Below are 27,364 nucleotides of genomic sequence, written 5' to 3'. Positions count from 1 at the left end.
CATTCTCAAGTTCTTGTCTTGTCGCCTCATAACTCACCTTTCCCCAATTAAATATCTTCCCGTCCTCTTTGCTCCTATCCCTGTCCATGACAATGTGAAAGGTTATGGAGCAGTGGTCACTGTCCCCCAACTGCTCACCCACCAAGAGATCTGTCACCTGACCTGGTTCATTACCTAAAACTAGATCTAATATGGCATTCTCTCTAGTCGGCCTGTCAACATACTGTGACAGGAATCCGTCCTGGACACACCTAACAAACTCCGCTCCGTCTAAACCTTTGGCACTAAGCAGGTGCCAATCAATATTTGGGATGTTGAAGTCCCCCATGATAATAACTCTGTTATTTTTGCATCTTTCCAAAATCTGCCTCCCAATCTGCTCCTCAGTATCCCTGCTGCTACCAGGTGTCCTATGGAATACTACCAGTAGAGTAACTGCTCCTTTCTTGTTCCTAACTTCCACCCATATTGACTCTAGAGAGGATCTTTTTACATTATCCACCCTTTCTGCAGTTGTAATAGTGTCCCTGACCAGTATCACCACCCCTCCTCCTCTTCTCCGCACCCTCCCCCATCCCTTTTAAAACGCTGAAAACCAGGAATATTCAATATCCATTCCTGCCCTGGTGTCAGCCATGTCTCTGTAATAGCCACAATATCGTAGTCCCATGTACTTATCCAAGCTCTCAGTTCATCACCCTTATTCCTGATGCTTCTTTCATTTAAGTAAATACACTTTAGCCCATCCACCTTACTACTTTTATCGCCTGTACTCTGCTTCTCCTTCCTCAAAGCCTCTCTACCTGTTAGATCTGACTTTTCCCCATCCCCTTCTTCCTCTGACCTACCCCTCTGGTTCCCATCCCCCTCGCAAACTAGTTTAACCCTCCTGAACCAACCTAGCAAACCTGGCTGCAAGGATATTCGCCCCCCTCGGGTTCGGGTGTAACCCGTCCTCTCTGTACAGGTCCCACCTTCCCCAGAAGAGATCCCAATGATCCAAAAATCTAAAATCTTCCCTCCTGCACCAACTTCTCAAAAACAGTAAATTAAAGGTTTATTAATTAAAAAAAACAATTTAATAATTGATTTTATTTGCATTCCCATAAAATGCCTCAAAATCATATTTATAATTCGATAACAAGAACTCCATGCTTCACATACTCTAACACAACATAATGTGTGTGGTCCATTGAGGGCTTGTTGCAGATTTATATTAGCCTCTTTACTTTTCAACTCATATTACACAGAAAAAGGCTATTGCTTCGATGTCTTTCATCACAGTCTAATTAACCTGTGTCACCAGTTCTAATGAGTCGGTATTTTAAGGTCTCAGATCCTATGCTCCTCAATCACATGGAGTTTCTTGTTTTCTCAGTAAACTTTTATTGCTACCAATATATCTGTCAATATTTTTCCTTACTAAATGAAGACATATCAAAATGAAGATGAATCAAAAAAGATTGCCTGGAAAATAATATACTGTGTTTTGTATTCTATTCAGGACTGCAATTAAGTAGTTTCATAGGCTCTCCCCAGGAACAGTACTTAAACCCTAAATCGATTTAGGATATAAAGAATGAACTACTGCTGACTGGAGAACTATTTGGTTTGGAGGCAATTTCAACAAGAAGGAAATTTAAAAGATTCACAAAAATATCAGATGCAACAAAAGCAAGAGAGTTAGTCGATGAATAAGGATTAACGTCAGTGGTAGGAGCTGGTAATTTTAGATTTAATTAGTATAAGAATAAAGAGCATGATGCCAACACATTGTTTCCTTCCAAGTGGTTAGCATCTCATATCATTTATTCCTAGCATTATGTGAAATAAACCACATTGCAAGTAGCCACGTTAGGATATCTTCAGTGATGCTCACCCTTGCCCCCAGTGGAATCTTACTGAACGATTCATCAGAAATAACACCTCTTGGTGTTATAGTCCTAAATGTAATCAATGCTGACATTATTACTAATCCCCCTTCCTCCCAATATATATCATAAGGTTATTGAATGGCCTTTCATTCCCAGAATTTGCACTTTTTTTTCTAAAACCTCAAGGTCAGATGTGTCACTAAAATAGCTCTCAAGACCACCATCTATGACAAAGCAGCTAGATTGAGACTCCACCAAATATCCTAAATGTTGACTATTTCCACCACTAGCACATTATGTCTGCCGTATGAATAACCTATGAAAGGCATTGCTGTTGGTCACCTGACTGCTCTGGCAGCACCATCCATATCGACTATGGTAAGATGGACAAGGGTAGCAGAGGCATAGGGACACCACCTCCGTCTCACACACCTTAAAATATATCATCATTCTTTCTCTGTCACTGGGTCTAAATCCTGGAACTCCCTACCCAACAACACTTAGGAAACATCTTCACCAGAGGGACTACTGTGGATCAAGAAGGTGGCTCATCACAAAAGAAAACAAAGGTGAGCAATAAATGCTAGTCTTTCAATTGACATACTCATAAATATTTTAAAAATGTTGTTATGTTTTGGGATGCCCCTGTGAATGCAGAAATCTCAGCATTACTGTTTGAGCTTTGCCAGCCTATTACTGGTAGTGTGGTCATGTTCTGCCTTTGAAATCCTGATAAGAGTCCAGCTTCAGAACTAAATCTTCCTGAGATTTCAGTAGCATTTGCCCTAGGAATCTCTGAAAGCCGATTAACTTTAATCAGGTTAGAAAACAAAGAAAGAAAATAATTTAAACATGTTTTCAGTTAAGTTTATTTATTTAGCTAAAAAAATGTACCTTGCACTTTAATGGTTTTTGGAGGAGTGAGAGTCTCAGGGACATTCAGAAGTTGGAAATCTTTGACAACTAAGTTAGATTATAACCTGTGGGTGAGCCTTTGCTGGTCTTCAGTGTCATCAATGGTGGAGCCTTAGTTACTTCATTCTGTTGAGCCAGATCATGCTCAATTTGCTATGCCAATCTCACTCACCTCTTCATGTTTCTCCCACAAGCACACTCACTTCTTGCAGCTCCATGTGTTCCATTGTTCTGCAACACTGACTACTGCAGCCAGCCCATGGAGAGAGCAGGCTTCAAATGGGCAAAGAGAGCTCAGGTGGTGGATGCTGAGGACACATCATTGACAGCTCATAGTAGTCAAATGCATTTTATTTGTTTTTAAATGTTCCTGCTAATTAGAATAATAAAAATAGTTTAAAATGTAACATATTTACTTAATACCTTAACCAATCAGAAATTAATTAAAACATAGAGATAAGATAAAACATAGAAAAAGTAAATAGACCTCTTATCTGCACTCACTTTTTAAATCAAGTTTGGCATATCCATGTGAATGAATAGGGTTGTGTAACATTCACTGAGTATGTCACTTACAAAGCTGAAGAGCCAGATGCGTAGTGCATCCATGTCCTCAATCAGCACATCAGTGCTCTACTATCAGTGTTATGTTCAGTGAATCGAACAGGAAGTCAAATGTGTTGATATCTACATTTCAATGTGCAGGCACTGAAGTCAGAGGCAAGGCAGGTATGACTGGCTTTTCTCCACAGAATTAGCAGACTGAGGTAAGTACAGTTCAGCTCATTGATTGAAACTCCCATCAATGCTCAGGATCTCATCACTCAACTCCAGGGCTGTGTGGGCAAGCAAGATCAACTTCTGCACTCTGCAATCGAGCACACGGGCTACATGTGGGTGGTTGGGTTGTGCCAATGAAATCTGACCCAAAGTTTTGCTAATTTACATCAAACGATAAACATTTGAGTAAATAGATGAACCGGATTTTTATTACTTACTGATCTTTTTCAGTCCAAATAGACATGAAAATATTGCAATACAAAAAATACTCAGACCATTTCTTACTCTATTGGAACAAGCACAGAAGCAAAAGCCAGTAAATGAAAAATTGCACAAATGATTGAGGAACAATCACATTGGAGAAATACATTTTTTGTGTTTTACTCTTCATAACATTCGTTCTCATTCAGTTGTGTGGAGGCTTAGCCAGTGATTAATTCATATTAGTAAACTGGTGACAAAGAGACTTGAAAGTCGCCATGTTAATTGTCACAAAAATCACACTAGTTCATGTATGTCCTTCAGGGACTGAAACTTAGCCACACACTCTAGACTTACACTAATGTCATAATGTTTATTTTATTGTGTAAATTGTGTATAATTCATGTTACTTTAAGTTTATGTTAACTTATGCTTGTCATGTTTGTAATGTACTGTGCTGCTGCTGCAAAAAGCTAATGTTTGTGGCATTTATACCCTGGGTATGTATGCCTATGATATTAAACTTGAACTTGTCAATGTACTAGTCTTATTTCTCTACTATGAAAGGATAATTAGTACTAATTGCTGATGCCACTAATCAAATAAATTAAATTAAAGGTTTCAAGATTTAGTGATGATTGTAGACTGGAATTTTTTTACTAAGGTTGTGGAAAAATTGCAGATAATAGAGACCAAGTAAGATTGTTACTGTTGTCCTCCTCAGTGCTAGAGTTTGCAGAGGAAGGAGGTGGTATTATAGTATTTTTGGTGAGCACAGTGATTTCTGTTTATTGCATATGTCAAAGCCACAGGGCACTAATAATGGAGTAGGAAGCTACAATGGTGGGGGAGTTTGTCCAGTAAAATGTTCTGTCCTGACTGAATGTTATTTGAGCTGCTTCCATTGAGGCAAATGACAAGCAATCTGCCAGACTCCTCTTGATAGAGAAACTCCACGGTAAAAATCTTCCTCAGGGAGAAAAATAAATTAAAAAGAATTATAGCCTTTTTAAAGCTTGTTTAAGCTTTGGCAAAATCAATTGGTGGGTATTGGACTGGAATTCACGGGGGATAACTTCCATAAGTCTGAATGATATATCATTGCAGGAGAAAAACGTAATTGCGTGACATTTATTTAATGATATTAAACACATTTTAAGTTGGAGAAGATTATATTGTTTTTTTAGAGCTGATTTAAATGATAAATGGCTATAATTCCAAGGGCTAATCATAAGAACTGGAAGTACAGGAGGAAATGAAAGCTGAGCAAGACAAAATAAAATTAGGAATTCTTATTGCACTAAACTCTGAGTGCAAAAATAATTTGAAGAAGACTAGGAGATGTTAAAGGAAATATAAAAAAAACAAGCCTGAGAACAACAATGAAAAAGACATGTAAATCAAAAGATGGGAAAACATTGCATTGAAAGATAGAAATTAAGAAATTTATAAACACCACCGATTTGAAATAGAATTTTCTGCAATTAAACAACACTGAAAACTAACAAAGATATAACCAGCATATATATTGTTAATCAAGCTGTTCAATTCCCCTGGCAACTATCACTCTTTACTATTCAGTAATGAGGTAAAACACTGTCAGGAAATCCCAGCTTTAAAGAGATTTTAATTTGTTCCTTAACTTTATTTCTCCAAAATTCGTTCCTAGTTGGTGGTGCTAAACATGCAAAGTTGTAGCTGCCGTGCATTTTATTCTTGCTTTGAAATTCAGTTCCATTGAAGTGAAATCAGGTTTCTGGTCACACTGGAAGACACTCTGAAATGATTCACCAAACAAATTAAGAGTGGCCTTCTTGAAGATGTTGAAACCATGAAGAAAGCTAAAGAAGCTTTATTTTCTTTTAAGTGTCAACTGAGGACCCTATAGAAGTCGATGTAAACCAATGTCAGAGAATGAATACACCAATTCACAAAATGTACAAGGCACAAAACCTGCTTTTTTTCCTCAGCGGCTGTAAAGTGTGGTGATTCCATGATGTGAGGTAAGAGTGCTCGACCTGCAGTGTTGGGAGGAATCAGTGATAAGAGTGATGTCTTTATGTGATTCCTGCTGCTTGTGGGGACAAAGGAACAACTATGCCAACAGCAAAGATAGTGTGGATGCTGGAGATCTGGGAAAGGAATTAGAACATGTATGATAACTCAACAAGCCATGCAGTTCAGTGTATAAGTCTTCAATCGTGGAAGATAATTCAAAAAATAAAATAGGAGAGAACATTCTTATGGCTACAGTATTAATGTTTTAATGCATGTATCCTTTATTATGCATTAGTATGTAATGGAAATACATAATTAAACATCTTTTTAAACTTCATGAACTATGTAATTACATGGCTAAAATGTTTTCATCATGAAGTACCAGAGTGCAGTGTTAGGCATTACAACACACTTCAAAAGTTAAGGTTGTCACCTTTGATTTAATATATTACCTGGATATTTGGTCATGTGGCATTTGAATGCAGCATTCAACACATGGGAACACTCATAAGATATTTAATCACATGACATTCAATCTTGTGATATGTGCCCATTTTTGTTGTAAGTGCTTACTATATGAGAAATTGGTCAAAATAAAACAAAGAGGAAAAGTCTATAAATATGCAGAGCAGAATGACTGACAGAGAAATAAAGAACAATAAAGGTTGACCAAGTAATTGGTAAAAACTGAAGGAAGGGAACTGGAAATGAAACATTCAAGGAATATCAATATCATCACCTCAACAAAACCTTACATTCATATCAGCAAAGAGGGTGCACTGTGGACAACAGAGAACCCTTTAAAGTAGTAATGCTGACACTGTAAAGAAACAAAAAAAGGCAAAGATGTTGAATTTTGATCTTTGCATCCTAATTTACAGTAGATACAGAGGATACTATCTCAAGTCTTCTGAGACAATTAGATATTAAAATAGGGACAGGATTGTATCATAACTATCCTAAGCAAAAGTCGGAAGGTGAAGGGGCAATAAAATTATGAGAGGCGTAGGTATAGTCTTTTTCCAAGAGTTGCAATCTTAAATACTAAAGGGCATAGGTGAGAGGTGAAAAGTTTAAATGAGATTTACACAGAGTGTGGTTGGTGTTGGGAACACGCTGCCAGGAGAGGTGGTAGAAACATTTAGACACATGAACAGGCAAGGAATAGAGAGATACAGAACATGTGCAGGTAAGCGGGATTAAATTAATTTGGCATCATGGTCAGCACAGATATGGTGGGCCAAAGGGCCTGTTTCTGTGCTATACTTTTCTGTGTTCTATGTTCTAAAATAGCAGTAATGAAAGAAATAATTGCTCTGAAGAGTGCATAAATAGTAGGCAGAGATGCTTTCATTTCCAGGGTTATGGAGGAAATAAGTGAAAACATTGCAGATACCTTAATTATAATTCTCCAAGCTCTCTATTTAGAAAGCATTTGTTTTTATTTGAAAATTATGTTTTTCATGCCTTTATTAAAAACAGATGAAAGAGTGAATCCAGGAAATTCTACTGTTAAAAAAAGTGGACTCTGTAATGAAAGAAAGAGTGACAGACCACCTTGAAAAATTCCAGTTTGCAAAGATTAGGCCATGCCTGTTAAACCTGATTGAAATTTTGAACATATGGGTGATGCAGTAAATATAGGGATGTATACAAATGCTATAATGACACAAAGATTGAAGCAATGTAGTAGTGTAGCTGAAAACATTGAATTACAAAGAGATATTGAGAACCTGAGTGAGTGAACAAACTTGTGACATAGAGATTTTAGTGCAGGCTGACAACAGGCCTTTCACTTCAGAAATGAAAAAAAGAGAACAAATTATTTTCTTGATTGTGAATAAAACACTGGAAGAAATGGAGGTCCAAAGAGATTTGGAATGATTATATAAAGATTACAAAATGCCTTAGATTTAGGATGCAATGAAGAATCAGGAGATGCATTAGGTGGAGACAGAGGAGAAAAATCATGGCTTATGCCTGGATTTCAGTAAAGGAAGTCCGGGATGATTGATCAATCTCAGTGAAGGGCAACTAAGGTCAGACCAATGACTGTGAAGCACATGGAAGTGTATGTTGCAAGTGCATGGATGAGAAATCCTAACGAGGTTCTTGGGGATAATTCAGGTTGCCACATGAATATCACCAAATATTCTCAAAAAGCTATGTGGTATATTCAATCATTCGATCTGCTGCTCACTACCAAATAAGAAGGAGACAAATCAAGCTCTCCATGAGTAGAGAGCTTTTGTAACCTCGCTGATGTTGTGCGGGCACTATACTGAGTAACATTGCTAGTGTTCCCACCACAAGGTAAAAACAATGATGGGACTTATGTAGCTTTTACAGTCACAAGCAGAGTGATTTGAAAAAGGTTTCTAAACAAAACTCTGCTTTCAGCATATAATCTTTAAACATGTTGGTCCTTAGAAAGGTGAACACAAAACCAGAAGATTCTAGCACAATAGGCCTTTCTAGCCAAAACCTTCTCTCTGTACTAGTCTTGCATCATTTGGCAGGTGCTTCTCCTCTATCACAAGTCCCTTCCTCCTCCCTGTCACACTGAAGGCCTGGTGGAATGGCCAGCAATGCCAAACAAAATATCAGTGGATATTATAGATCAGCCCCAGTCACAGCACCCTGTGTGTTGATATAACAGAACTTACTACAGATTGACTCAAAAAAACTCTATTCAAAGACCTGAGTTCCCACTCAATTGCCAACAAATTTATGTGTCATTGAGAATCCCATCAAATTGCATACATAGCTGAGGACTCATGATTCTTCCTGCAGTCAAACAGCAGATTTTCCACACACAACATTACCTGGGCCAAACTAAAGGAGTGGCACCCACTCAGCATCACATAGACATTGATGCAACCAACTATCTACAGTACAAGGCCATCATTGTGGCCACAACATACATTCTGATGTGTTAGTCGTGATGTGTTGTGCATTTGCTATTCAGATACTAATTTGAAAGTAAGTTGGATCAGAATTAGTGTCAGGGTTTGGGTGAAGTTAGATCACAACAGATAAACATTACCATGCTGGTCTATGCTGGTCTATTTCATGGCCATGCGATAGCAGAGACAAAGATCTAAAGGATTAAATTATATGAAACCGTAAATATAAAGATATGTAGTTGAGAAATGCATGATGAAATAAATGCAGGAACATGAAAAGTGAGCAAAGAAGTAAGTTTATAAAAGAATATCAACAAAAAAAAACTTTCATGATGTGAAGACCTGACAAAACAACAAGAACACAGTAAGTACAGTTGAATCCATGGGGGAACTTGATGAGAAAGTTCATTTGAAAGATAAAATAAACTAGCACAAAAAAAAGGAAATCAAAGCAAGTTACATTGTACCAACAAAGGGACAAAAATAAAACAAAACCCTAGAAAAAAAAATCAAAATTGAACAGCATTAAGAGAATCAGGCACGTAATAATGAATTCCTCATGACATTGACCTTCTATGGGTCTTATCCCACAGTTTGATATTTTAGTTTTTGTGGAGTTCTCATAAAATGATTGCATTTTACTCATTATTTCTGCAAAAGAGTATCATAAGTTATCTCATTCTTAGGAAAAGTTCCAGTTTCCACAGGATTCACAGCCTTCCTCCATTATCCACAATCATTCAAAACATAAAATAAAACAGAAGAATCTGCAAATCTTCAACAGGCTGGACAGAAAGAGAAAAAGAGCTGACAACTTGACTCAAATAAACTTCATCAGAACTGGGGTATATTAAAGATAAAACAACTTACAAGGTGAAGAGAAATGGGGGAGTAAAGTCTGTGATAAAGCAGAAGGCAGAAGAGCTTAAATAACAAAAAAAAACTTTGCTTGAAGAACAGCACTTCAACTTCTGACTAGATACATAAAAATCTTCTTGGCTCAGATAATTAGCTGTTCCAGCCTTTGCATTTCATATTTCTATCATTCAGAATTTCTTTCTTCTAGTATTTTTACCTCCTCCAGGTCCAATTTTCATTATTCACTGGTCCCCTCCAGCAAACTTCTTTTGTCCTGATCTAACAACTCTTCTGTCATTTAACCTCTGTTGCCTTTCAACTTTCACACACCAAGCTTTGTGTTCTCTCCACTCCTCTCCCAACTTCCTTTCGGATTATTGAAACTCAGTTTATTTCTAACCTTTCTCAAATTTGACACAAGTTTATTGACCTGAAACATTAACTCTTTCTCCCCCCACAGCTGCTGCCTGACTCGCAGAGGAGTTCCAATACTTATTATTTTATTTCAGTTTTACAGCCTCTGCAGTACATTGCTTTCTGATTATTGTTTTGTACAATATCAATTTTCCACCACCCATTCTTGCCAATCTACACTGCCTCACACATGAAGACAAATTTTCATCTGATATCTTGGGCAGTAATCTGTCAGATAAAAGCCCAATATTTTAATTGGAATGTTTCAATAGATTACAAATCTGATGTTCCCCTAATAGAGTAATAAATTTCTGTGCTGTGAAGACAAAAATGTAACTTATTGAATTCATAAATTTTAGCTTCCCTATCAAACTCTTCCCTGGCTTAAACTTGCCAATCTCTCCAGCCTTACAAACCCATTTTAGATTCTAAACTCTTGTGCAATCTCTCTCCAGTGTTCAGTGGTGGTATGGCCTTCAGATACTATTTGGAGCCCACTACAGGAACCGCTTCAAAAAATTTATTGTTAAAAGAACTGTTTTTTTTAAACCTTATTGATGAAGCTGTCTAACCCTTCTCCTTACCTTCTGACAGTGGATTGAATTTGTTCCTTTCTAATTTCTCTTCTGCAAAGTGCCTGGGCTGTTTTCCAAAGATAAAAAAATATTATATTATTGCACGTTAAGTGATAACACTGCTGCTGATTCAAGGATTGAGAGCATAGCAACATAGACACAGCCTAAAAACATTCCAATCCCAGGGGATTTTTGGTGGTGACTATTAAGAGTATCCTTGTATAAATCAATACTCCCAGAAAAGAAGAAATGAGAATGTGTTAACTGAAGATCAGACAGGAAACAACAATCCATATTGTCACATTCTGAAACTCTTGCTCATACGTTGACTATAAACAATTGGATTAAGACACAAGACAGGTGAATAAAGATAATTGAAGGATGTTGTCAAGCATTTTTGCTTGAATGTCAAGTATTGTGGATTGATACGGCAGAATAATGGATGTTTTTCACCTTATTGCAAGCAGCCTTTTGCGAGAATATAAAAATAAATGAATAAGTTAAAAAGCAAGTAGTTGGCACAGCACAAAATGTTATGCACTTCATAACAGATTGTGCTGTTATTAATTCAGACATGTTATTTCTTTTAAGATTAATTTTATTATCTCTTCCTTTATACGGTTGCTGAATTCAATGTTGTGCAAGTAATACTGACTTGCCAGCAGGGCTCAGCTACATGGCTAAGGAATTGCAGTAATAAGCTTTAAAGCCTTTGTTTCACAGCTGACCTTAACCAGGTTCTGCAGGGTCAGTGCAAAGCTCATTAAAATAATGCCACAAGAATAGCTCCTTGTTCTTCTAAAATATGGTAAATCATATTGGTGGCAGTCTTCAACAACTATGGAACACAAAAACTGCTGATCCAAATGTTGATTTATTCCAGAACTAATTGCATTTATGTAGAGCATCAGAGAGATCTCATGGTGCTTCACATGACCATTGTCAACCATCTCATGATGCTGAACATTTAAAGGTGTTGGGCCAAGTATTTATAATCCATTCATGGGACGTGGGCATTGTTGTCATGAAATCCTCTTCTTGAGTCAATAAACTGCTTCGCCCATTGGGTTGAAGTTTTTCTCACAGTATTATTAGATAGGGGTCGTCAGGATTTTGACCAGCAATGAGAAGGAGCAATGATATTTTGCTATCTGAGGATGATGTGTGACTTGAAGAATGGGAGGGGTGAAATATGCATGAGCCTGCTGCCCTTATCCTTTCAGGCAATAGATGTTGTGCATTTGGTAGATGCTGTTGGAGAAACTACCAAAGCATATATTGAAAATTGTACATGCTGCGGGCATAGTGTATTGGTGGTGGGAAGAGTGAACGTTTATCATGGTGGAACACCTGCTATAGAAGCTAGCTCCTTTATCTTAGATGGAGCTGTGCTTCGTGAGCTTGTCCATGCACGTGGAGAGTATTCCCTTAAATTGATATTAGTTTATTATTGTCACTTGTACCAAGGTACAGCGAAAAATTTGTCTTGCATGCCGATCCTATAGGTCAATTCATTACACAGTGCAGTTACATTGAGTTAGTACAGAGTGCATTGATGTAGTACAGGTAAAAACAATAACAGTACAGAGTAAAGTGTCACAGCTACAGATAAAGTGCAGTGCAATAAGGTAGATCATGAGGTCATACAACAAGGTAGATTGTGAGGTCACAGTCCATCTCATTGTATAAGGGAACTGTTCAATAGTCTTATCACAGTGGGGTAGATGCTGTCCTTGTCTGGTGGTACGTGCCCTCAGGCTCCTGTATCTTCTACCCGATGGAAGAGAAGAGAGAATGTCCCGGATGGGTGGGGTCTCTGATTACACTGGCTGCTTCACCAAGACAACGAGAGGTAAAGACAGAGTCCAAGGAGGAGAGGATGGTGTCCATGATGCGCTGGGCTGTGTCCACAGAAGTTCCCAACTGTGGCTTGTATATGTAGTGAACAGCCTTAATAAAGTCAAAATTGTATTATATTAAAGAGTAGCCAGCCTCTGGTATCTTCCTTCAGTCACTGTATTTAAAAGGCTGGTCCCATTAAGTCTGCAGATAATGGCTCTCTCTGGAATATTAATAAGCTATTGCCATTGAATTTCAAGGGAAGGAAGCTGTAGTTGCTTCTACTAAAGATGGTCATTACCAGATATTTATTTGATGTAAATGTTAATTAACCCAGTCTTGCAGGATGCAGGCATGGACTGCATTGTTATAAGCAGAACTCCAAATTTTTTTAGAGAATTAGAACAATACAGCACAGTACAGACCCTTTGGCCCACGATGTTGTTCTGACCTAAATAAACCTACTGCACAATCAATCTAACCCTTCCCTCCAACACAGCCCATAACCCTCCATTTTTCTTACTTCCAAGGTCCTATCTAAGAGTCTTTTAAATGCCCCATTATATCAGCCTCTACCATCACTTCCCCCCCCCCCCCAAAATGTGTTCCAAGCACCCACCATTCTCTGTGTAAAAAAAACCTCTGACATCTCCCTTGAACTTTCCTCCACTCATCGTAAACAGATGTCCTCTGGTATTGGCCATTGCTGCCCTGGGGAAAAGGTGCTAACAGTCCACTCTATCTATGCCTCTCATAATCTTATACATTTCGAACAAGTCGTCTCTCATCCTCCTACACTCTGAAGAAAAAGCCCTAGCTCGCTCAACCTTTCCTCATAAGACATGTTCTCTAGTCCAGGCAGCATCCTGGCAAATCTCCTCTGCACCCTCTCTAAAGCTTCCACGTTCTTCCTATAATGAGGCGACCAGAACTGCACACAATACTCTAAGTGTGGTCTAACCAGGGTTTTGTAGAGCTGCAACATTACCTTATGGCTCTTGAACTCAATACCCTGACTAATGAAGTCCAACATTCCATATGTCTTTTTAGCATCCCTATCGACCTGCGTGGCAACCTTGAGGGATCTATGGACGTGGACCCCAAGATCCCTCTGTTCCTCCACACTGCTAAGAATCCTGCCATTAACCTTGAACCCTGCCTTCAAATTCGACCTTCGAAAGTATATTACTTCACACTTTTCCAGATTGAATTCCATCTGCCATTTCTCCACCCAACTCTGCATCGTGTCTATATCCTGTTGTAACCTACAACAACCTTCTTCCCTACTCACAACATCTCCAAACTTTCGTGTCATCTGCAAACTTACTAATCCACCCTTCCACTTCCTCATCCAAGTCATTTATAAAAATCACAAAGAGCAGGGGTCCCAGAACAGATCCCTGCAGAACAACACTGGTTACTGACCTCCAGGCATAATATGCTCTATCTATTACCACCTGCTATCTTCTATGGGCGAGCCAATTCTGAATCCATGCAGCCAAATTATCATGGGGAACATTGTCAAACACCTTACTAAAATCTATATGCACCACATCCACTGCTCTCCCTTCACCAATTGTTTTGTCACCTCCTAGAAAAGCTCAGTTAGGCTTGTGAGCCATGACCTGCTCCTCACAAAGCCATGCTGACTATACCTAATAAGAAGATGCTTCTCCAAGTCCTGTGCCTACGAATCCTCTCTAATAGCTTGCCCACCACTGACATAAGACTCGCTGGTCTATAATTCCCAGGATTATACCTATTACCTTTCTTGAACAACAGAACAACATTTGCTATCCTCCAATCCTCTGATACCACTCCTGTGGCCAGGGAGGATGCAAAGATCATCATCAACACCCCAGTAATCTCTTCCCTCACTTCACTCCAAGACATACCCATCCGGCCCCGGGGATTTTTCCATCCTAATGTTTTTTCAGAAGCTCCAACACTACCTTTTTCTTAACCTCAACATGCTCCAGCACATTAGCCTGTTTTACACTGACCTCACATTCATCAAAGTCCCTCTCCCTGGTGAACACAGAAGCAGGTATTCATTAAGGACTTCCCCTACTTCCTCCACCTCAAGGCACATGTGTCATCCTTTTATCCTTGAGCAGTTCTACCCTCATGCCAGTCATCCTTCTGTTCCTCACATGTGTGTAGAATGCCTTGGGGATTTCCTTAATGCTACTTATCAAGGCCTTCTCATGTCCCCTTCTAGCTCTCCTAAGTCCCTTCTTAAGCTCCCTCCTGGCTGCCTTATAATTCTCAAGAGCACTGCCTGATTTTTGCTTCCTAAACCTTAAGGATGCTTCCTTCTTCCTCTTGCCTAAATGTTCCACCTCTCTGGTCAATCATGGTTCCTTCACCCTACTGGTCTTTCCTTGTCTCAGTGGGACAAACATATCCAGAATCCCATGCAAGTAGTCCCTGAACAACTCCACGTTTCTGCTCTTCATTTCCTTGAGAACATCTGTTCTTAATTTACGCCCCCAAGTTCCTGCCTAATACAATCATAATTAGCCCTCCCCCAATTTAGTACCTTTCCATGTTGTCTGCTCCTATCCTTGTCCACGGCTATGCTAAAGGTCATAGAGTTGTGGTCACTATCTCCAAAATGCTCGCCCACCGACAGGTCTGTCACCTGAACAGGTTCATTGCCTAGTACTAGATCCAGTATGGCCTCTCCTCTCATCAGCCTGTCCACATACTGTGTCAGGAATCCTTCCTGGACACATCTAACAAACTCTGCCCCATCTAAACCTTTTGCACTAAAGAGGTGCCAATCAATATTAGGGAGGTTGAAATCACCCATTGCAACAACACTGTTATTTTTGCACCTTTCCAAAATCTGCCTGCTTATCTGCTCCTCAGTGTCCCAGTGGCTATTGGGGGGCCTATAGAATACTCCCAATAGAGTGATTGCTCACTTCCTGTTTCTAACTTCCACCCACACTGACCCTATAGATGATCCCTCCACGATGTCCTCCCTTTCTGCATCTGTGATACTATCCCTGATTATCAAAGCCACTCTCCCCCACCCTTTATCTCCCTCCCTATCCCTTTTGAAACATCTAAACTCCGGAACATCAAGCAGCCAATCCTGCCCTTGTGACAGTAAAGTCTCTGTAATGGCCACAGCATCGTAATTCCATGTACTGATCCGTGCTCTAAATTCATCACCCTTATTCTTAATATTTCTCACATTAAAGTAAACACATTTCAACCCATCCAACTGACTGCATTTATGCCCCATCCACTGCCTATCCTTCCTCACAGTATCTCTGCACATTGCACTGACCTTTACACCAACTGCTCCATCATCTGACCTAACACTCTGGTTCCCATTCCCCTGCCAACCTAGTTTAAAGATATATGAAGCTGAACATTGTATAATCATTAGCAAATGTCTACACTACTGACTATATGATTCCGGAAAGATCACTGATGAAGCAGCATAAGATGAATGCTTTCAGCAACTCCCCTGGCAGACACTTGCTATGATATCTTAGTGCTGAGTTGATTGGTCTCCGACAATCATAACCATTTTTATTTAGGTGTGGTACAATACACTCAATAGTGGAACTCCCCTTGATTCCCACTGATTTCAGGTTAGGTCCTGACTTCTCAATGCTGTGTTTAAAAGCTGCCTTGACATCACTGTCAGCTCACACCTGGCACTGTCAGGCATGCAGAGCTTATCCCTATACTTTATCTAGCAGTTCCATGTAAAACAAACAACTCATGAAAAAGATTTCTGGAATAAATTTTAACTAAATAAAAATTTACAAGTAAAAATGATATAAAGAATATTACAGATAGTACTAACAGTCTAGAATAAGAGATCCCCAATTGCCAATAAGCAATTTCAGAAATCTAATGAGCACTCACAGGCAATTACATGAAGAGTTATCCCTGGCTGCTACAATTATATGAATCCCCAATTACTAATACACATGAACAATGCCATAACAAAGATATTAACACTGGTTAGTAGAAAAATTTAATAACTTACAAGCAAACATGGGTCCAAACCTCCATGTCACCCCAGTAACGGGTCAGCTCAAGTAGATGCAACATTTAACTGTCAATTGACCTGATTATTTTCCCTGACTGTAGCACAAAATGTTGTTTTCACAGATCCCATTGTATGCCAAAACCCGGTAATTTGTAACGTGATAATTCTCCATCTTATCAGACTAATGGTTCATCGTCATGAGAAATCTATCCTGGTTCACTTAGCAAAATGCATGCTGGGAGTATCAATGGATGTACATGAAATTGAATCCCAGCAAACTATGATAGGGGGCCACATGCTTGCTATGTAATGAAACCAATGCACAATGGACATAGCTACTCATAAATCAAATAAAGTTTTCAGTGGTGTTTAACATGGAGGAATATTTATTCATCAGTTGACCAAGAGAAGAATACAAGAACACAAAAAAATAGGAGCAGGAGTAGGCTACCAGGTCCCTCAAGCCTGCACCACCAATCAGTATGATCATTGGTATTGGTATTGGTATTAGTTTACTATTGTCACTTGTACCGAGGTACAGTGAAAAATTTGTCTTGCATACCGATCGTACAGGTCAATTCATTACACAGTGCAGTTAGCTTGAGTTAGTACAGAGTCCCAGTACAAGTAAAAACAATAACAGTACAGTACAAAGTAAAGTGTTACAGCTACAGAGACAGTGCAGTGCAATAAGGTGCAAGGTCACAACAAGGTAGATTGTGAGGTCATAGTCCATCTTATTGTATAAGGGAACTGTTCAATAGTCTTATCACAGTGGGGTTGAAGCTGTCCTTAAGTCTGGTGGTACGTGCCCTCAGGCTCCTGTATCATCTACCCGATGGAAGAGAAGAGAGAATGTCCTGGGTGGGTGGGGTCTTTGATTATGCTGGCTGCTTCACCAAGACAGTAAGGGGTAAAAACAGAGTCCAAGGAGGGGAGACTGGTGTCCATGATGCGCTGGGCCATGTCCACAACTCTCTGCAGTTTCTCGCGGTTCTGGGCAGCGCAGTTGCCGTACCAAGGATGCTTTCTATGGTGCATCGATAGAAGTTGGTGAGAGTCAAAGGGGACAAATGAATGTCTTTAACCTCCTGAGGAAGTAGAGGCGCTGGTGAGATTTCTTGGCCGTGGCATCTACATGATTTGACCAGGACAGGCTGTTGGTGATGTTCACTCCCAGGAACTTGAAGCTCTCAACCCTCTCGACCTCAGCACCATTGATGTAGACAGGAGCATGTATACCACCCCCTTTCCTGAAATCAATGACCAGCTCTTTTGTTTTGTTGACATTGAGGGAAAGGTTGTTTTCATAACACCATTCCACAAAGCTCTCTATCTCCTGGCTGACCTAGGCTGGCCTCAACTCCTCTTCTGTGCCAGTTCCCCAATAACCCTCAATTCCTCAATCATCTAAATAGTTATCTATCTCCGCCTTCAATATATCTAATGATGTGGCCTCCACCACCCTCAGCGGCAGAGAATTCCAGAGATTCATTACTGTCTGAGAGAAGAAATTTCTTTGCACTTGTTTAAAGTCTCCAGTAGGATGAAAGAAATATCATTCCAACCTATGAACAAATGTGCAAACAGATAGAACCATAGAACACTACAGCACAGAAAATAGGCCATTCAGCCCTTCTAGTCTGTGCCAAAACGGTATTCCGCTAGTCCCATTTACCTGCACCCAGTCCATAACCCTCCAGACCTCTCCCGTCCATGTATCTATCCAGTTTATTCTTAAAACTCAAGAGTGAGCCCACATTTACCACATCAGATGGCAGCCTGTTCCATACTCCTACCACTCTTTGAGTGAAGAAGTTCCCCCTAATGTTCCACCTAAACTTTTCCCCTTTCCCCCTAAAGCCATGTCCTCTTGTACTTATCTCTCCTACTGTAGGTGTCCAAACATCCACATCACCTCAGTAACAGGTCAGGCCGACTTAAGTAGATGCAACATTTTAACTGACAATTGATCTGATTGTCTTCCCTGACTGTAGCACAAAATGTTGTTTTCACAGGTCCCAATGTACCCCAAAACTTGGCAATTTGTAACATGATAACTCTCCATCTTATCAGAATTTTGGTTCAAGTTGTGCCTTTTCCCTATTCTGTGTTTCAATTAGCAGGAATTGATGAACATGCAAAGCCAGATGTTCGATAATCTATTGTATTGGAGAGTTCTTGGTAGTCAAAAAGAGCTGATATTTGAAAGGAAACTGTTAATCATCGAAAATAGTTTCTTATATCTTTCTGTGCTTAGATTCCATTCAACCTCGGGTACCAAACCTCAAGAAAGGTACTTTACACTTGGAAATCAAGAAACACCTTGCACAAAGAACACTGGAAGTTTAAAACTCTCTTTCCCAAGTAAAGCTCGAGCATTTCAGGTTAATTGAAGTGCTTAAGATTGATTTTACTATGTAAGTTATGTATTTATGCAGATGTTTCTAACAATATGCACACTTGAAAAAAGAATGCCCCTGGTCTTGCTGCAAATAGCATGTTGAGGACATCTCAAGAATGCATTTATGATGCCACTGGATGTTATTTACTGACAGTGTCACAATTAGGAATTCTCTTGTTAACAATGAATTTTGGAAATTTGAAGTGCTGTCCCCAATTGTCCAGTGCATGCTGCAGGCAGCCAATGTTCCCAGCTGCGATACATAGTTAAAAAAAATTACCCAGTAGTAGGTACAGCTGTGTTTTTTCATACTGTTACTGTGACTAGTGAGATTTGGGGCTCCAATTTAGAGGAGACCGCTGAATTTAAGAGGTTGGCGATCACAGTGCAAGTAACTTGCTGTCAGCACAGATGAGGGAATTGATTCCAAAAGTATTGCCGTTCTGTAAACCAAATGTTCACTCACATTCACCTGCACTTAATGAGTGGCATAGATGAAAATGCTTTTATGGTTAAATAGTAATATTTCTGAGGAAAGCAGTAGGTAAATGGTGTTACATTCTTTTCCTTTGATAAACTGAACTACTATTGCAACCTCTGTCCAAAATGTGCGATAAGGTCCTGCTCTGAATTTCCTCTGGTGTTTCAACTTCCCCTTTAACCAGTCTTCATGTCTCCATCACTATTTGGTGTGTTAATTTCCAATGGAAGGTTGGCAGTTAATCAGCTGCACAGAAAGTAAACTACCCAGCTCTCAAAGTTAGTGAGTGAGCTTTGTGCTTATCCACCCCTGAGGTCAGAAGTCAATTCTCTAATCCTTGGTTTTCAGTGTTTTTGAGATTCCTGGCATCACAGGGACAGTTCTGGTTGTGCTTACACAGCTTGCAGACTCTCTGCCAATCTAAGTTCATAATTCAAGAGAGTGTAGGACCCAGACCTTCGTGCTCAGTAAAGGCTTTGCCCCTTGTGTTGATTGTGATAGTGCAAAGGAGCATTTGGAATTTCAGACTCATTATCTTCAGAACAACTAAATAAGAATCAACGCTCTATTATAGTTTTATTGTTTATGTCTTTATTGGTTCTTGATTTGAAAATGACTCTATGAGTCTATGACGGAAATCAGATTAATCACAAAACATAAATGTGTTTAACAGCAGTGGCAAGCCCACTGCCTGTGAGTAGTCTGATTTTAAACAACTGAAAAAAAGACTAAAACACAATACAAAACATTTCTTAATTTTATTATAAGATAAGATATCTTTAGTAGTCACATGTACATCAAAACACACAGTGAAATGCACCCTTTGCGTAGTGTGTTCTGGGAGCAGCCCACAAGTGTTGCCACACTTCCGGTGCCAACATAGCATGCCCACAACTTCCTAACCTGTATGTCTTTGGAATGTGGGAGGAAACCGGAGCACCCGGAGGAAACCCACGCAGACACGGTGAGAACGTACAAACTCCTTACAGACAGCAGTGGGAATTGAACCTGGGTTGCTGGCACTGTAATAGCATTATGTTAACTGTTACACTACTGTGCTTGCAATAAGTGGTTTCTTAAAAAGGTGGATATTTTTGAAAGGTAGCCTCCAGTGCTAATGCTCCTAAAAGTAAATTTAATTTAAGGACTCCCATAAATGTGTGGAGATTTTCAACAGTGATTAACTCAATATCAGGATGTTTACAGTGGGCTGGCTTACAGCAAATATTTTTATTTAAATGTGTGCAAAGGTTGCTATCCAGTGAATGTAACTGCTGTTTGAAATTCCTTGATTTTTTAAAAAAGTTGCCAGTTTCAGGTTGAATTGCACTGGTGCACAATGCAGCAGACACACTTTCCCACTGTGTAGAATGATCATAAATGATGTTTCAAAGGCATCAAATATTAACTTTCACAGCAAAAAGGAACTTAAGGAAGGAAGATGTTCTATCTTTCTCTTGGCAACCCGTTTGTTTTATGCCAGTCTCCATGTTCCAGACATACTAAAGCAATTATCAGGAAATTGTAGTACCGGTGCCCATTGGCAAAATTGACACTAAATCAGAGCTATATGTTTACATTGTCTTCATCATTAGTGCAGCTCAGAAAATTCCAGCAATATCCCTACTTCCATTAAGCAATTGAATTTTATATTCTTTGATTTTTTTTAATATGTGTATGTATATATTTTATGTAATGCATTTGTAATGTACTTTATTGTCCCAGAACTTTTGTTCTTTACAAAATTGATGCTTACTTAAACATCGATCCATCCACAAGCTTTTGTCACCTGATCTTCAGATATATGATTAGATTTGATTTAATTCCTGGTCAAACAATAGATTGTCAATCACATTGTTGTTCAGGTTCATAACTGTCCAGAATCAAAGCACTTAATATTTTTTCTTCTCCAATTATCTTTAATATAAACTTCCATAATCAGTTCCTAAATGTTCACTTTCAACTCATTGTATACATCTCTCCTTTCAGATTAATTTTATATAAAAAATAGCTAATAGCATGAATAGCACTTTATTATGATAATAAACATTGATAGAGTCACAGCATGGAAAATGGTCCTTTGGCCCAGCAAATCCACACCAACCACTAAACATATTCTTACACTAATCCTGCACTGATCCCAATTTTATTTTCCTCACCTACACATCAACTTTCCCCCAGGTTCTACCACTCACACACTAGAGGGAATTTACAGTCATCGATTCATCTCCAAACCAGCACACCTTTGGGATGCGGGAGAAACCAGAGCTCCTGGAATGACTATAGTTCTTTTAGTTTTAAATTAGTTATGGAAAGGGACTGATCTGGTCCACAAGTTAAAGTTCTAAATTAGGGCAAGACAAATTTTGACAGTATTAGACAGGAACTTGCAAAAATTGATTGGTGTAGGTTATTTGTGGGCAAAGGAATACCTGGCAAGTGAGAGGCTTTTAAAATTGAGCTAACTAAAGGTCTGCATGTTCCTATTATACTGAAGGGCAAGGCTGGCAGGAGTAGGGAACCCTGAATGACGAGGGATATTCAGCTCTGGCCAATAAGAAAGGAAGCATGGGTCAGGTACAGGCAGCTGGAATCTGGTGAATCCCTGGATGATAATAAGGGATACAGAAGTATACTTAAGAAGGAAACCAGAAGGGCAAATAGGGGGCATGGGATAGCTTTGACAGAGAAAATTAAGGAGAATCCAAAGAGATTTTTAAAGTATATTAAGAGAATAACTCGAGAGAGAATAGGGCCCCTCAAAGACCAAAGTGGACATATTTGTGTGGATCTGCAGGAGGTGGATGAGGTCCTCAAAGGATATTACTTCTCTGTTTTTACCTTGGAGGAAGACAGGAGGACTTCAAAATTTGAGATAGTTAACGTAGATGTCTTGGGGATAGTCTGTATTATAGCAGAGGAGATGATGGATGTCCCTAAAGGTATGAAGGTAGATAAATCTCCAGGGCCTGATTGGGTATATCCAAGAACACTGTGAGAAGCTAGAGAAGAAATTGCAAGAGCCCTGGATGAGATATATGCATCATCGTTAGCAACGAGTGAAGTGCAGGAAGACTGGCAGGTGGCTAATGTTGTGCCTTTATTTAAGAAGGGCTGCAAAGAAAAACCTGGGAACTATAGGCCAGTAAGCCTAACATATGTGGTAGGTAAGTTACTAGGGAGTTTTCTGAGGGATAAGATATACGTGCATTTGAAAAGACACTGGTTGATTAAGGTTTGTCAGCACGGCTTTGTGCATGGGAGATCATGTCTCACAAATTTGAGCTTTTTGAAGAAATAATGAAGAAAGTCAATGAGGGCAGGGCAATAGATGTGGTATGGACCTCAGTAAGGCCTTTGATAAGGTTCCGCATGGTAGGCTGCTATGGAAAGTGAGATCGCGTGAGATCCACGGAGAGCTAGCTAATTGGATACACAATTGGCTTGATGGTAGGAAGTGGAGAGTGATGGTGGAAGGTTGTTTGTTGGACTGGAGGTCTATGGATTGTAGTGTTCCCCAGGAGTCAGTGCTCGGCCCATTATTATTTGATATCGATATCAATGATTTGGATAAGAATGTACAAGGCATGTTTAGTAAGTTTGAAGATGACACTAAATAGGTGGTGTCGTAGACAGTGAAGATGGTTATCAGGAATTACAGAGGGATCTTTATCAGCCATGTAAGTGGGCTGAGGAATGGCAAATGGAGTTTAATTCAGGTAAGTGTGAGATGTCGCATTTTGGGAAGACAAAACAGGGTAGGACTGTCACAATGAATAGGTCGCATTTTGGGAAGACAAAACAGGGTAGGACTGTCACAATGAATAGTAGGGCCCTGCGGAGTGTGTGGAACAGAGGGACCTAGGAGTATAAGTACCTGGTTCTCTGAAAGTGGCATCACAGGTAGACAGGGTGATGAAGAAGGTTTTTGGCACACTGGCCTTCATTAGTCAGGGCTTTGAGTATAGAAGTTGGGATGTTATGTCGCAGTTGTACGAAATGGTGGTGAGGTCACATTTGGAATATTGTGTACATTTTTGGTCACTCTATTATCGGAAAGGTGCCATTAAGCTGGAAAGAGTGCAGAGGGGATTTACAAGGATGTTGGTAGGACCCAAGGGACTGAGTTATGGAGAGAGGTTGAGCAGGCTGGGACTTTATTCATTTGAGCATAGGAGAATGAGGGGTGATATTATAGAGGTGTATAAAATCATGAGGAGCATAGATAGGGTGAATGCACAGTGTCTTTCTCCTTGGGTTGGGGAATCAAGGACTAGAGATAGGTTTATGGTGAGAGATAAGAGATAGGAACCTGAGGGGTAGCTTTTACACCCAGAGTGTGGTCATTTTATGGATTGAGTTGCTAGAAGAAGTGGTTGGGGTAGGTACATTAACAACATTTAAGACACTTGGACAAGTACACGGATAGGAAAAGTTTAAAGGGATATGGACTAAATGCAGGCAAATGGGACTATTTTGGATGAGAATCCTGGTTGGCATAGATCAGTTGGGCCGAAGGGCCCGTTTTTGCACTGTATAACTGTATGGCTCTATGCCACCCGCTCACTGAGAGGATGTGCAAACTCCACCCAAATAGATAGATAGATATCTTTATTAGTCACATGTACATCGAAACACACAGTGAAATGCATCTTTTGCGTAGAGTATTCTGGGGGCAGCCTGCAAGTGTCGCCACGCTTCCGGCACCAACATAACATGCCCACTACTTCTTAACCCGTATGTCTTTTGACTGTGGAAAGGAAACTGGAACACCCGAAGGAAACCCACACAGACACGGGGAGAATGTACAAACTCCTTACAGACAGCGACCGGAATTGAACCCGGGTCTCTGGTGCTTTAAAAGCATTATGCTAACTGTTACACTACTGTGCCTGCCCTTTAGATAGCACCACAGGTCAGGATTGAACCCATCTCACTGGAGCTGTGAGGCAGCAGATCTACTGGTTGTGTCATTTTGCTGCCCTAATATGTAGGCATGAAAGCAAAATTCTATTTTTGGTGAGAAAAATGGAGGACAAACATGCCTCAATGAGAAATAAGACGTCTAGTAGGATCAACCCACTGCATGATGCAGGGCATATGTGATTAAGACTTTAATTTCTGAGATCAATTTCATACTTCTGTCTGCTAAGAAGATACTAATGTACAACTACATTTTAAAACTAAATACTCAAAATTATTTGAAGAAGAAAACAAAAATCAAGACAAGCATTTATTGACAAGTTATATTATGTCAGACCAAAACTACAAGAAGTAAATTATAAGCAATGTTTCATTGTAAATATATCCTTTGTTGGGGTTGATTGATTTCTTTGAATAGACAATGAAAGAGAAGAAAGTTTCCAACAATATGCCCATGTATTGAGTACAATTGGGAAATTAAATCCAATCACTTGAAAGCTGTACTCAAAAACATACATTTAGAGAACTGAGATGCATTTCCATGTTGTCACCCTCTGAACTTTAAACTTGGTTTAAGATAAAGTCATTCTGCAGGTAAAACTTAAAATGTACCCAAGTAAATTTACAGATATTGTCAACAAGAAGTGAAAGAATTTAAACATTAGAAAATAGAATATCAGAGGTTAATAAAACTGAAATGTAAGAAGCAATTGGATTTCATTTCCCAATTGTACTTAATATGCAAGTATATTGAAGGAATTTGCATACCGAAGGAATTCCCATACTGAAGGAATTCCCTAATGGCACAATGAATCACTGCAGCCTATATTGAGAAACACAGACCATGAAGATCCTAGGTTTAATACTGGATCTGTAATTCAATTGATCTTATCCAGGATAGTGCCCATACATTAAAATAATTGTCAGGGCACCTACACATCAAAGCAACGTCAACCATGATTTGTACTATTAATAGCATGTACCTCATATTCTCATTAGGTGCAGCAATGCCCCAGTATTCAAATAACCTATCTTGGAGATGACACTGCAGCAGGATGCTGAAGAACTGCCAACATCCATTGATCCTCGCCTGAATTAGTACCCCCAAGAGAGAGTTGGAAAACTGGAGTAAAATACAGCAAACTATGAAATCAGTACCCACTGTTCAAAGGGTCTTAGGTAGAGTTTTCACACTGGGTGCAGAGTATTCTCAAAGTTACATTAGCTTTCATGTTAGCCCAACTTATATACCATCAAATGTAAAGTCTGTCATAAAAAACATAATTTTGCAGCATTTTGGCATTTTTGAGTCAAATGGATTTCACTGCACTCTGATTTTCATTGGTCTGCAATTGGATTTCCAATTTTGGGGCATCACTCACAGAAACATGTCCATCCTGCAGGAATTAATCAATTCAAAATATTTGAGCATCAATTCTAGATGTAATAGATAAGTAAGATGTTTTGTTCATTGGATGCGCACAGAGCGACATTATTCAGAGTGACATTATGTCCTGGTGCTGGATTTCGACCCAAAACAGCGACAGTTCCTTTCTCCCCATGGATGCTGCTCGACCTGCTGAGTTCCTGAGTTTATCAATTGGCAAAACTTTTAATTTAAGTTTACAATGTACCTTTCACACCTATGTTACTGGTTTTATCCAGATTCATGGTTCTTGTTTCCAGTTCATGTCCATCTCTTTTAAACTGTGCACAAAATTCCATCACACATAATTTATTTTCACTTGGAGGTCTGTTACGATAAGATTGCAAATTAACCTTGTCTCATTATACAAGATAATGTCTGAGATAAGAAGTTTCTCAGTGGCACACTGTTGCAAAAAACTGTCCCACAAAGAACATAGAAGAGTACAGCACAGGAACAGGCCCTTCGGCCCACAATGTTTTGCCGAACTAATGACATTAGTAATAAAATGCCCAATGAAACTAATCCCTTCTGCCTACACAATGTCCATATCCTACCATTTCCCTCACGTTCATGTGCCTACCTAAGAGCCTCTTGAATGCCCCTATCGTATTTACCTCCACCACCACCCCAGGCAGCACATTCCAGACACCCACCACACTCTGTGCAAAAAACTTGCCGCATACATCTCCTTTGAACTTACTCCCTATCACCTTAAATGCATGCCCTCTGGTATTAGATATTTCAACCCTGGGGAAAAGATACTGGCTATCTACTCTATCTAAGCCTCTTATAAACTCAATCTATAATCTTATAAACCTCAGCCTCCACCACTCCAGAGAGAACTACACAAGTTTATTCAACCTATCCTCATAGCTCATGCCCTCTAATCCTGGCAGCATCTTAGTAAACCTCTTCTGCACCCTCTCCAAAGCCTCCACATCCTTCCCATAATGGGACGAGCAGAACTGAATGTAATACTCCATATGCGGCCTATCTCAAGTTTCATAAAGCTGCATCATAACTTCCTGATCTTGAACTCAGTACCTCGACTAATGAAGGCAAGCATGCCATATGCCTTCTTTACCACCCTATCAACCTGTGTAGCCACTTTCAGGGAGCTATGAACTTGGACCCCGAGATCCCTCTGCTCATCAACACTGTTAAGGATCTTGCCATTAACAGTGCATTGTCTCTTTACATTTGATCTCTCAAGGTGCTACACTTCACATTTGGCCAGGTTTAACTCCATCTGTCATTTCTCCCCCCATATCTGCAACTGATCTATACCCCACTGTATACTTTGCCAGTCTTGTACGCTACCCACAACACCACCAATCTTCACATTATCTGCAAATTTACTAACCCACCCATGTACGTTTTCATCCAGGTCATTTATATACATCACGAACAGCAGAGGTCCCAGTATGGATCCCTGAGGAACACCACTAGTCACAGACCTCCAGCTAGAATAAGTCCCATTGACCACTACCCTCTGTCTTCTATGGGCAAGCCTGTTCTGAATCCAACTGGCTAATTCACCATGGATCCCATGCATCTTAATCTTCTGGATGAGAATCCCATGAGGGACCTTGTCAAATGCCTTACTAAAATCCATGTAGACAATATCCACAGCTCCACCTTCATGAATCACCATCGTCACCTGGTCAAAAAACTCAATCAAGTTAGTAAGGCACGATTTGCCCTGCACAAAGCCATGCTGACTGTCCCTAATTAGGCTATGGTTTTCCA

Source organism: Pristis pectinata, chromosome 11 (genome assembly GCF_009764475.1).
Source record: "Pristis pectinata isolate sPriPec2 chromosome 11, sPriPec2.1.pri, whole genome shotgun sequence".
Lineage (NCBI taxonomy): Eukaryota > Metazoa > Chordata > Chondrichthyes > Rhinopristiformes > Pristidae > Pristis > Pristis pectinata.
This window is presented reverse-complemented; position numbering follows the sequence as displayed.